This window comes from Miscanthus floridulus, chromosome 1 (assembly GCF_019320115.1).
Source record: "Miscanthus floridulus cultivar M001 chromosome 1, ASM1932011v1, whole genome shotgun sequence".
Lineage (NCBI taxonomy): Eukaryota > Viridiplantae > Streptophyta > Magnoliopsida > Poales > Poaceae > Miscanthus > Miscanthus floridulus.
The window spans coordinates 197,351,572-197,361,141 of NC_089580.1; the positions used below are offsets into that span (position 1 = coordinate 197,351,572).

Consider the following 9,570-nt stretch of genomic DNA (forward strand, 5'->3'; position numbering starts at 1 on the left):
ATGAAAATTGAAATACGTTAAAGTACCCGTTTAGTTGACATTTTTGCAGCGGAAACACTTTCCATAAACTAAATAAAATACAGCCTAAAGAGACTACATCTATCATATTAATACAACAGAATCAAAAGGAGCCTCCACGTTCGTCGAAAAGGTCACAAATTATGGGATTATAATCAAAAAAATAATATCCATAGTTGAATTTTATGATAATTTATCAGCTCAGATTAAAACAAAGAATACAATAGATTAATAAAAAAATCTACACCATTAGATTTTATGATGAACGAGTGGTCTAGAATGACGAAAGAATCCACGATAGATACGATAAAAAAATAGATTGGTTGCATGCTATCAAAATTAGTAGTTTTCCATACGAATTGTGGAACAATATTTCTAAATAAAGAGTCCATGTCTTATTTGGAAGGAATAGAGAGTCCATATAATACATATTTTTATTTTTCATTAAAAAGGAGATATATATGGTTTGTCGAATTGTGGTCGATCAAGTCTAAATGTGAAGCAAGTCTCCGTATCTTATTGGTGAAACTGAATACTTGAAATTCAACAGACCCCCTGTTTTCTTGTTTTTCTTCTTTAACCATAAATCAACAAATTTTTCTACCTCCTTTCTTTTTCATGTATTTTTCTGATCAGGAAAAATAAAAAATTATGTCAGTTATATTCTTATCTCACACACACACAAAATTGCAATTATTCATCTACTGCTAGAACCTAACTATTATAACTACATGTAGAGATTGATTTGATACATAAGGATAAGTACATCGCTAATTTAAGAAATTTATATTTAGAGAGCATGGAAAAAAAACTAAAAAAGCGCATGGATCATACACGATTATAGCCAAATATAAAGAGTCTAGAATAAATAATATGACTATAGCCATATAGTAAGACTTTAGGGTTTAGGACCAAGAAATTATAAAATTAATTGAAAAAATATGTATTCTTGGATTTTAGTATGATCTAAAAAGAACCTAATAACATCTCTGGAACATCGGATGAGCGGGAGAAATTAAGGAAAAATCACATCAAACGGTCAGGAATCTATTTCAAGTTCACAAAACAATTTCCACGTGCTTTTGAAAATAAATAAAATTGTTTCTAACCTGCGTTAGCATAGAAGTAAGAGACTACATTCACAATAGCATGTTTAGTTTGAGGACTCGTTCCATCCTATGTGAGGTGGTGCATTATGAGTTTATTTTTTAAATTTTGTGAAACGACTCTATTCCTCACACTAATGCTAATTATTAGCTTATGAGTAATGAGGTGGTGATGGATCAACTTATTATATTTTACAAACCAAACAGAAAAAGTGGGGAATGAGTAGACGATAAACTACCAAATTCCTCAAACCAAACGTATCCAAACATGTTCGGCGTAACGGAGAAAAGAAAATTGTTTCTTAACCTGTTCAATTCACCTGGCCATATGTAAGCATAGAAGAAGTCGATTCCGCTTGCATGATGCCGTGCCCGTGATGTTAGGTTCGTACTACAATATTCCGTTTGTTTTTACCTCAATCAGGCTCAGTGATGAGTACAATAGTATAATGTCGCACTTGCACTTAACCAATGCCACGAAATGTGACTGATACGGCCGGCCTCCTCGTCATCTCGTTTATAAAAGTGTTCTAATCTTGTTAATCATCTCGTTATCCACGTTGGGTCGCGTTGCGATTATTGATCCAAGGACCAGCTCTCCCATCTCACACGCTCTGCCATGGATGGGTCCATGTGGTGCGGTGCAAACTACGTGCCTCTGACGCCGAGACGCTGGAGACGCTGGAGCGGTGCCTCGCCGGGGCGTCCGCGCTCGCGCATCTCGGCGTCGGCCGCCGAGACGTGGTAAGCCACTGGAGGATGACGAGCTGTTTGCTTTTCCGTGTGATGAGGAACGACTGGTGATCTCTACTTTACCGTGTGCTGCGGATCAGGTCGCGGTCATCGCCTCGAACGTTCCGGCGATGTACGAGCTCCATTTCAGCGTGCCCATGACCAGCGGCGTCCTGTGCACGCTCAACACCCGCCACGACGCGGCCATGGTGTCCGTCCTGCTCAAACACTCGAAAGCCAATGTCTTCCTCGTCGAGTCGCAGTTCCTCGCTGTGGCCCGTGACGCGCTCAGGCTCCTCGCCGACGCCAAACACAAGCTTCCTCTCGTCATCACGATCTCTGACGCCGCCTCCAGCAGCAGCAGCAACGGCAGCGTCATGGAGTACGTAGCGCGCCGCGCGGCTTCGACATCCGGTGGCCGGCCGACGAGCGCGACCCGATATCGCTGAACTACACGTCGGGGACCACGTCGAGGCCCAAGGGCGTCATCTACAGCCACCGCGGCGCGTTCCTGAATTCGCTAGCCACGGTGCTGGTCAACGAGATGACGACCATGCTCGTCTGCCTCTGGACCGTGCCCATGTTCCACTGCAACGGGTGGTGCATGGTGTGGGGCACCGCGGCGCAGGGCGGCACGAGCGTCTGCATCGGGAGCGTGATCCCCAGGGTGATCTTCGACCACATCGTGCGCCACGGCGTGACCAACACGGGCGTTGCGCCCACGGTGCTCAACATGATCGTGAACGCGCCGGCGGCGGAGCAGAAGCCGTTGCCGAGGAGGGTGCGCATCTCCACGAGCGGCACGCCGCTGCCTCCGCAGGTGCTGGCCAAGATGGACGAGCTCGGCTTCGACGTGGTGCATGTTAAGAATATCTAATAGGATCACGTGACCGTAATCTCTGGTTGATTGATGATTGATTGATATCTCCTGAAGATTGGTTGTGCGCTCAGGCTTGGATTGCGGGGAAAGACAAGTATCACGGCTTCGGTTAGATAGGATAGGTATCTCCTGATTGATGCAATCCAGAGTTATCAAAGTAGTTAATTTCTTCTTGTTGTACAAGTTGTACCGCCACGCCAGTGGCTCTTCCTGGCTATATTAACACGAAGCCGTGAGCCTGAGAGGACATCACGTTCCAACCATTTTCACATGATAATCAGAGTTAGGTTAGTCCACAATATTCTCGATGGCTTCCTCTTCCGTGCTTCAACAATCGTTCTCTCTAATCAGTTGTCCCGTCACCGAGAAGCTGGGCAAAGGGAATTTTTTCCTATGGAGCGTTCAGATGTTGTCTGCTCTTCGCGGTGCGCAGATAGTGCACTATCTCGAGTCCAACATTGTGATGCCGACGAAGCAGATCCCCAAGGCGGCCGATAAGCCAACTGAGCTCATCCCCAATCCTGAGTATGAAACTTAGGTTGCGAAGGACCAACAGATCGTTAACTATCTGCTCGCCAATATCTCCAAGGAGATCCAAATGCAAGTCTCCAATTGCGCCACATCGACCGAGATCTGGAAAGTGATCTCAGATATGATGGCTTCCCAGTCTCGGGGCCGTATCATCAACATGCACATGGCGTTGGCCACAGCGCAGAAGGGCTCATCTACAATCGCCGACTACTTCAACAAGATGAAATCTCTTACTGACGACATGGCTGCTGTCGGCAAACGTCTTGAAGATGAAGAGATCATCTCCTATGTACTAGCCGGACTTGACATGAATTTTAATCCAATTGTCTCGGTTGTCGCGGCGCGCACGGAGTCGCTATCTTTGGGCGAGCTCTACACCCAGCTAGTGAGCTGGGAACAGCGGATGGATCTCCTGCACGGTGGATCCGGTTCATCTGCTAACACGGCTACACGTGGAGGCCGTGGCGGTTTCAACTGCGACGGTGGTGGATGAGGACGCGGGCGCGGGCGCAACCGTGGCAACAACAACAACAGCGAGCGCCCCCGGCAGAACTACAACGGCGATAAACCCATCTGCCAGCTCTGCGGCAAGGAGGGCCACACCGGACTCCGCTGCTTCAAGCGTTTTGACGCTTCCTTCATCGGTCCACCAGAGCAATCTCGATCTGCCTCCTCTGCGTCATATGGGATCGACACCAACTGGTACACCGACACTGGTGCTACCGACCACATTACGGGAGAGCTGGAGAAGCTCAACGTGAGGGACATGGAAACGACAAGGTTCATGCTGCTAATGGCACGGGTATGAGAATCAATCAAATTGGTCGAAGTTTTGTTTGTTCCCCAAATCAAAATCTCGTCCTAAACAATGTTCTTTATGTTCCTGAAGCTAACAAAAGCATTGCATCTGTTCATCGTCTTACATCCGATAACCATGCTTTTATTGAATATCATTCCAACTATTTTTTTATTAAGGACCAGGCGACTAAGAAAACCATCCTTAGAGGGGAATGTGGAGGCGGCCTATACCTGTTGAAGTCTAAGCCGTCATCGAATAAAGGGGCGTTTGGTGTTGTCAAGTCTCCTTTGTCCAGGTGGCATAGTCGTCTCGGCCACTCTTCTTTTGTAGTCGTGCAGCAAGTCCTTAGCAAAAATAGTATTCCCTTTGTTGCCAATTTGAATAAAGAAATTGTTTGCGATGCTTGCCAAAAGGGCAAAAATCATCAGCTACCCTATCCTAGATCCACGAGTATCTCATTGAGTCCCTTAGAACTTGTGTTTTCTGATGTATGGGGTCCTGCGGCCACTTCTGTTGGCAAAAACAGTTATTACATTAGCTTCATCGATGATTTCAGTAAGTTTACATGGATTTATTTACTTCGTCATAAATCTAAAGTTTTTCAAAAATTTCATGAATTCCAAGCTATGGTTGAATGCCAATTTGATAGAAAAATTCTCGCTATGCAAACTGACTGGGGAGGGGAATATCAAAAGTTGAATGCCTTCTTTCAGCGTATTGGCATCTCGCATCATGTCTCATGCCCTTATGCACATCAACAAAATGGCTCCGTTGAACACAAACATCGCCATATTGTTGTAGTAGTTCTCTCGCTTTTAGCCCATGCTTCTATGCCCTTAAAATTTTGGGATGAAGCTTTCATCACTGCCACCTCTCTTATTAATCGCCTCCCTAGTAAAATTATCAATAACCAAACTCCTCTTGAACGCCTGTTTCATCAAACACCAAACTACTCCTCTCTTTGTACTTTTGGCTGCGCATGCTGGATGAATCTACGGCCTTATAACGCTCGCAAGTTGCAATTCCACTCCAAACGCTGTGTCTTCCTAGGATACAGTAACATACACAAGGGGTTTAAGTGTCTGGATGTCAATGAAGGGCGTGTCTATATTTCCCGAGACGTGGTCTTCGATGAACAAGTATTTCCCTTCGCCGAACTCCACCTAAACGTCGGTGCTCGATTACGATATGAAATTCTCCTCCTTCCTCCAACTTTGACAAATCCTTCACATGATTTTGGGGACGATAATTCTTCAGATCATTTTGATAATGATTCCCTGTATACTAACCCTATGTCTAAGCGTGCAGCACATGAAAAAAAATTGACGTCAAACGAACTAAATCTGGCTAGAAACGGGCGTCATTTCATGCTCCCCGAGCAATTTTCCGTTTTGGCAGAAACAGGCGGCGATTCCCAGGCTGATTCACCTGCACCTTCCACTACGGAGCCGACAGGATCGGTCTTGGATTCGGCGGCATCAGCTCCTACGCTCGTGACGAACGCGTCAGCTCCACCGGCATCCTCTCCACGTGCGCCACCTGTCTCGAACTTGCCTCATCTGGCTTCGCGGACGGGGGGACAGAATATTTTGACTAGTGGTGGAGAATCTCCCTTAGGTCCGCCGCTCGCCGGATCTTCTGCGCCAGCCACAGATCAACCCACCGGATCTTTGCTCATCGGATCCTCTGCGCCAGCCACAGATCAACCCACCGGATCTTCTACATCGCCTACAGCACCGGCTCTCCAGCGACCCACCACACGTCTACAACAAGGTATACGCAAACAAAAAATTTACACTGATGGAACTATTCGATATGGCCAGTTAGCAGCCACCACTGAAGGTCCTATTGATTTGCAACATGCTTTAGTCGATAATAATTAGAAACGTGCTATGAATGTTGAATTTGATGCATTAATCAGGAATAAAACTTGACATCTAGTTCCACCTCAAAAAGATAAAAATGTGATAGATTGCAAGTAGGTCTATAAAATCAAAAGAAGATCAGATGAGAAAATTGACAGATATAAGGCACGCCTAGTAGCAAAGGGGTTCAAACAACGATATGACATTAATTATGAGGATACTTTTAGTCATGTTGTGAAAGCAGTCACAATTCGTCTTGTGCTCTCTCTAGCTATATCTAAGGATTGGTGTTTGAGGCAACTCGATGTTCAGAACACTTTCTTGCATGGTTTTCTTGAAGAAGAGGTATACATAAAACAACCACCAGGTTATGAAGATAAGACCAAACCACATCACTTATGCAAACTTGACAGATCCCTGTATGATTTAAAATAAGCTCCACGGGCCTGGTATTCTAGGTTGTGTGGTAAACTTTAGAGTTTAGGCTTTGTTTCCTCCAAAGCTGACATATCATTATTCTTTTATCGGAAAGAAAATCATGTCATCTTTATACTTGTATATGGTGATGATATAATTATGGCCAGTTCATCATAGGAAGCAGTGGATGCTCTTCTTCGAGATTTAGAGAAGGACTTTGCAATTAAAGATCTCGGGAACCTTCACTATTTTCTTGGCATACAGGTTCAAAGAAAGAAAGGTGAATTGCTTTTGACATAGGAACGATATGCTTCTGATATCCTCACGAGAGTTAATATGCAGTTGTGTAAACCCGTCAAAACACCCCTTAATACTACCGAAAAGCTTTCAGTCACTAGTGGCACTCGGTTAGGAGTGGAGGACTCAACCAGATACAGGAGCATTGTTGGAGCTCTCCAGTATCTCACCCTCACATGACCAGATCTGTCTTTTTTGGTCAACAAAGTTTATCAATTCCTTCACTCACCGACGACCGTTCATTGGAAAGCTGTGAAGAGAATATTGAGATATGTACAAGAAACAATCGGCCTAGGGTTAAAAATTAGAAAAATCTAACTCTATGCTTGTAAGTGCTTTTTCAGATACTGATTGGGCCGGTTGCCCCGATCACAGACGATCTACAGGCGGTTTTGTTGTATTCCTAGGTTGCAACCTAGTGTCATGGTGCGCAAGAAAACAGCCCACGGTTTCAAGATCAAGTACAGAAGCTGAATACAAGTCTTTGGCCAACGCTACTGCAGAGGTAATGTGGGTGCAAAAATTACTTGATGAGTTAAGTATTCAACATCCTTTGACAACATGTTTATGGTGTGATAATCTTGGCGCAAAGTACCTATCGGCTAACCCTGTATTTCATGCACGCACCAAGCATATAGAGATCGATTTTTATTTTGTACGCGAACAAGTTGCAGCAAAGCGCCTGGCCATCAGATTCATCAGCACTACGGATCAGATCGCCGATGGCTTCACTAAGCCTCTTCCAGAGAAACAAATGGTCATGTTCAGAGACAATCTCAACCTCGCTGATAAGTTGTGATTGAAGGAGGATGTTAAGAATATTCAATAGGATCATATGACCGCAATATCTAATTGATTGATGGTTGATTGATATCTCCTGAAAATTGGTTATGCGCTCAGACTTAGATTGTGGGTGAAGGCAAGTATCACGACCTCGGTTAGATAGGATAGATATCTCCTGATTGATGTAATCTTGTGATGTAATCTAGAGTTATCAAAGTAGTTAACTTCTTCTTATTGTATAGATTGTACCGCCACGCCAGAGACTCTTTCTGACTATATTAACACGAAGCCGTGAGCCTAACCATGTGTTTGGTTTGCGGGTTCAACTGGGATATCCCGGGTTCGTCCCAGATGATCTGTTGTTTGGTTCTAGAATCAGTGGGTTGGGTTCATCCCGCACAAGGTATATTCTCTCTAGATGCGGGTTCGTTGGGTACCTCCAAATCGGAGAAATCATCTCGACCCAGATGGACGTCGTTCCATCTCCGTTGGCGAGCGTAGACGCGGGTTGCTCGGATGCTTCTCCATCGCCGGCATGGGCGACCTCCGGCGCCCAGCGATGCCCGGATGCTTCGGCCATGGCGTAGCTCCGTGCGACCTCCGGCTCCCGGCCCCCGCCCTCCGACGCGGGACGAGCCCCTGGCCCTTAGCCCTCGACGGACGTTGCATCGACCTGCATCGACGGACGTTGCGTCCGTCCGTTGCACGCGCGCGTCCGTGCGCGGGAGGAGCGGCCTAGCGCGGTGCGGCGAGGAGGGAGCGAGCAGCGCCCGACGGAGGGAGGGAGGGAGCGGCCGGCGGAGGCGGCGAGGAGGCGGCCGGGAGGGAGGGAGCGGCCGGGGAGGAGTCGGGGAGGCAGCGCCCGGCGTCGGGTGGAGCCGGAGGCGGCACGGCGTCGGGGAGGAATTGGGGAGGCAGCCCACGTCGGAGGGAGAGCAGGGGCCTACGGGAGGAGCCAGGAGAGGAGCCGTGCGGGGAGGAGGAAGAAGGTAGAAGAGGAAGGGAGGAAAAAAGAAGAAGAGGCTGACTGGTGGGCCCCGCAGCTGACAGGTGGGGTCCAGAACTAACGGTGTTAAAAGGACATCCATCCCAACCCTCTCAACCTCTTCAACCAAACAAAAGACTGGGTCGGCTCCGACCCACTCATCCAAATACGAGATGTGTCAGCTCCGACCCATAAAAGTGGGTCGACTCCAACCCAACCCACATCGTCCCAAAACCAAACACATGCTAAGAGAGCGTCACATTCCTACCATTTTCACAGTGCACGGGTACGGCCTCACCGACACGTACGGGCCGGCGACGACGTGCGTGTGGAAGCCCGAGTGGAACGCGCTGCCACCCGCGGAGCACGCCCGGATCAGGGCGCTGCAGGGCGTCGCCCGCACCATGCTCCAGGAGGTCGCCATCAAGGACCCGGTGACCATGGAGACCTTGCCCTCCGACGGGCGCGCCGTCGGCGAGGTCCATGCTCCGCGGGAACACGGTCATGAGCGGGTACTACAAGGACAAGGTCGCCACGGAGGAGGCCATGCGCGGCGGGTGGCTGCGCACGGGGGACCTCGGCGTGCGCCACCCGGACGGGTACATCCAGCTCAAGGACCGGTCCAAGGACATCATCATCTCGGGCGGCGAGAACATCAGCTCCATCGAGGTGGAGTCGGTGCTGTTCGGGCACCCCGCGGTGCTCGACGCCGCGGTGGTCGCGCGGCCCGACGACCACTGGGGCGAGACGCCGTGCGCGTTCGTCACGCTCAAGGACGGGGTGACGGCCACCGCGGATGACATCATCGGCTTCTGCCGGGCACGGCTGCCGCACTCCATGGCGCCCAGGACGGTGGTGTTCAGCGACCTCCCCAAGACTTCCACCGGCAAGACGCAGAAGTATCTGCTCCGGGAGAAGGCCAGTGCCATGGGAAGCCTGCGCAAGCCAGATCGAAGCAGGCTCTAGTTGACTTGTTTCTGGGAACAGGCCATTATATTCGTGGCAACCTGCTGATAGTTTATCTTGGTCAACTCTGCTTAGCCACCATCGATCAGAGCAGCCGGGAATTCAGTCATGCACTTATGCTTTCGTAACCACCATGTTGCACATGAACTTGTATGGTGAAATGATATAACAGGACTTGGCTATTCATCCCA

At 48.2% G+C, this 9,570-nt stretch overlaps 1 non-coding gene and 1 pseudogene across 1 annotated transcript; both read left to right on the forward strand.

Moving 5' to 3' along the window:
- Positions 1 to 1,805: 1,805 nt before the first annotated feature.
- LOC136449653 (butanoate--CoA ligase AAE1-like) lies at positions 1,806 to 9,436 on the forward strand (annotated as a pseudogene).
- Positions 3,527 to 3,663, forward strand: LOC136512242 (small nucleolar RNA Z247). The gene has a single exon (XR_010773014.1). It is a non-coding gene; the product is annotated as a small nucleolar RNA Z247 (small nucleolar RNA).
- Positions 9,437 to 9,570: the final 134 nt, after the last annotated feature.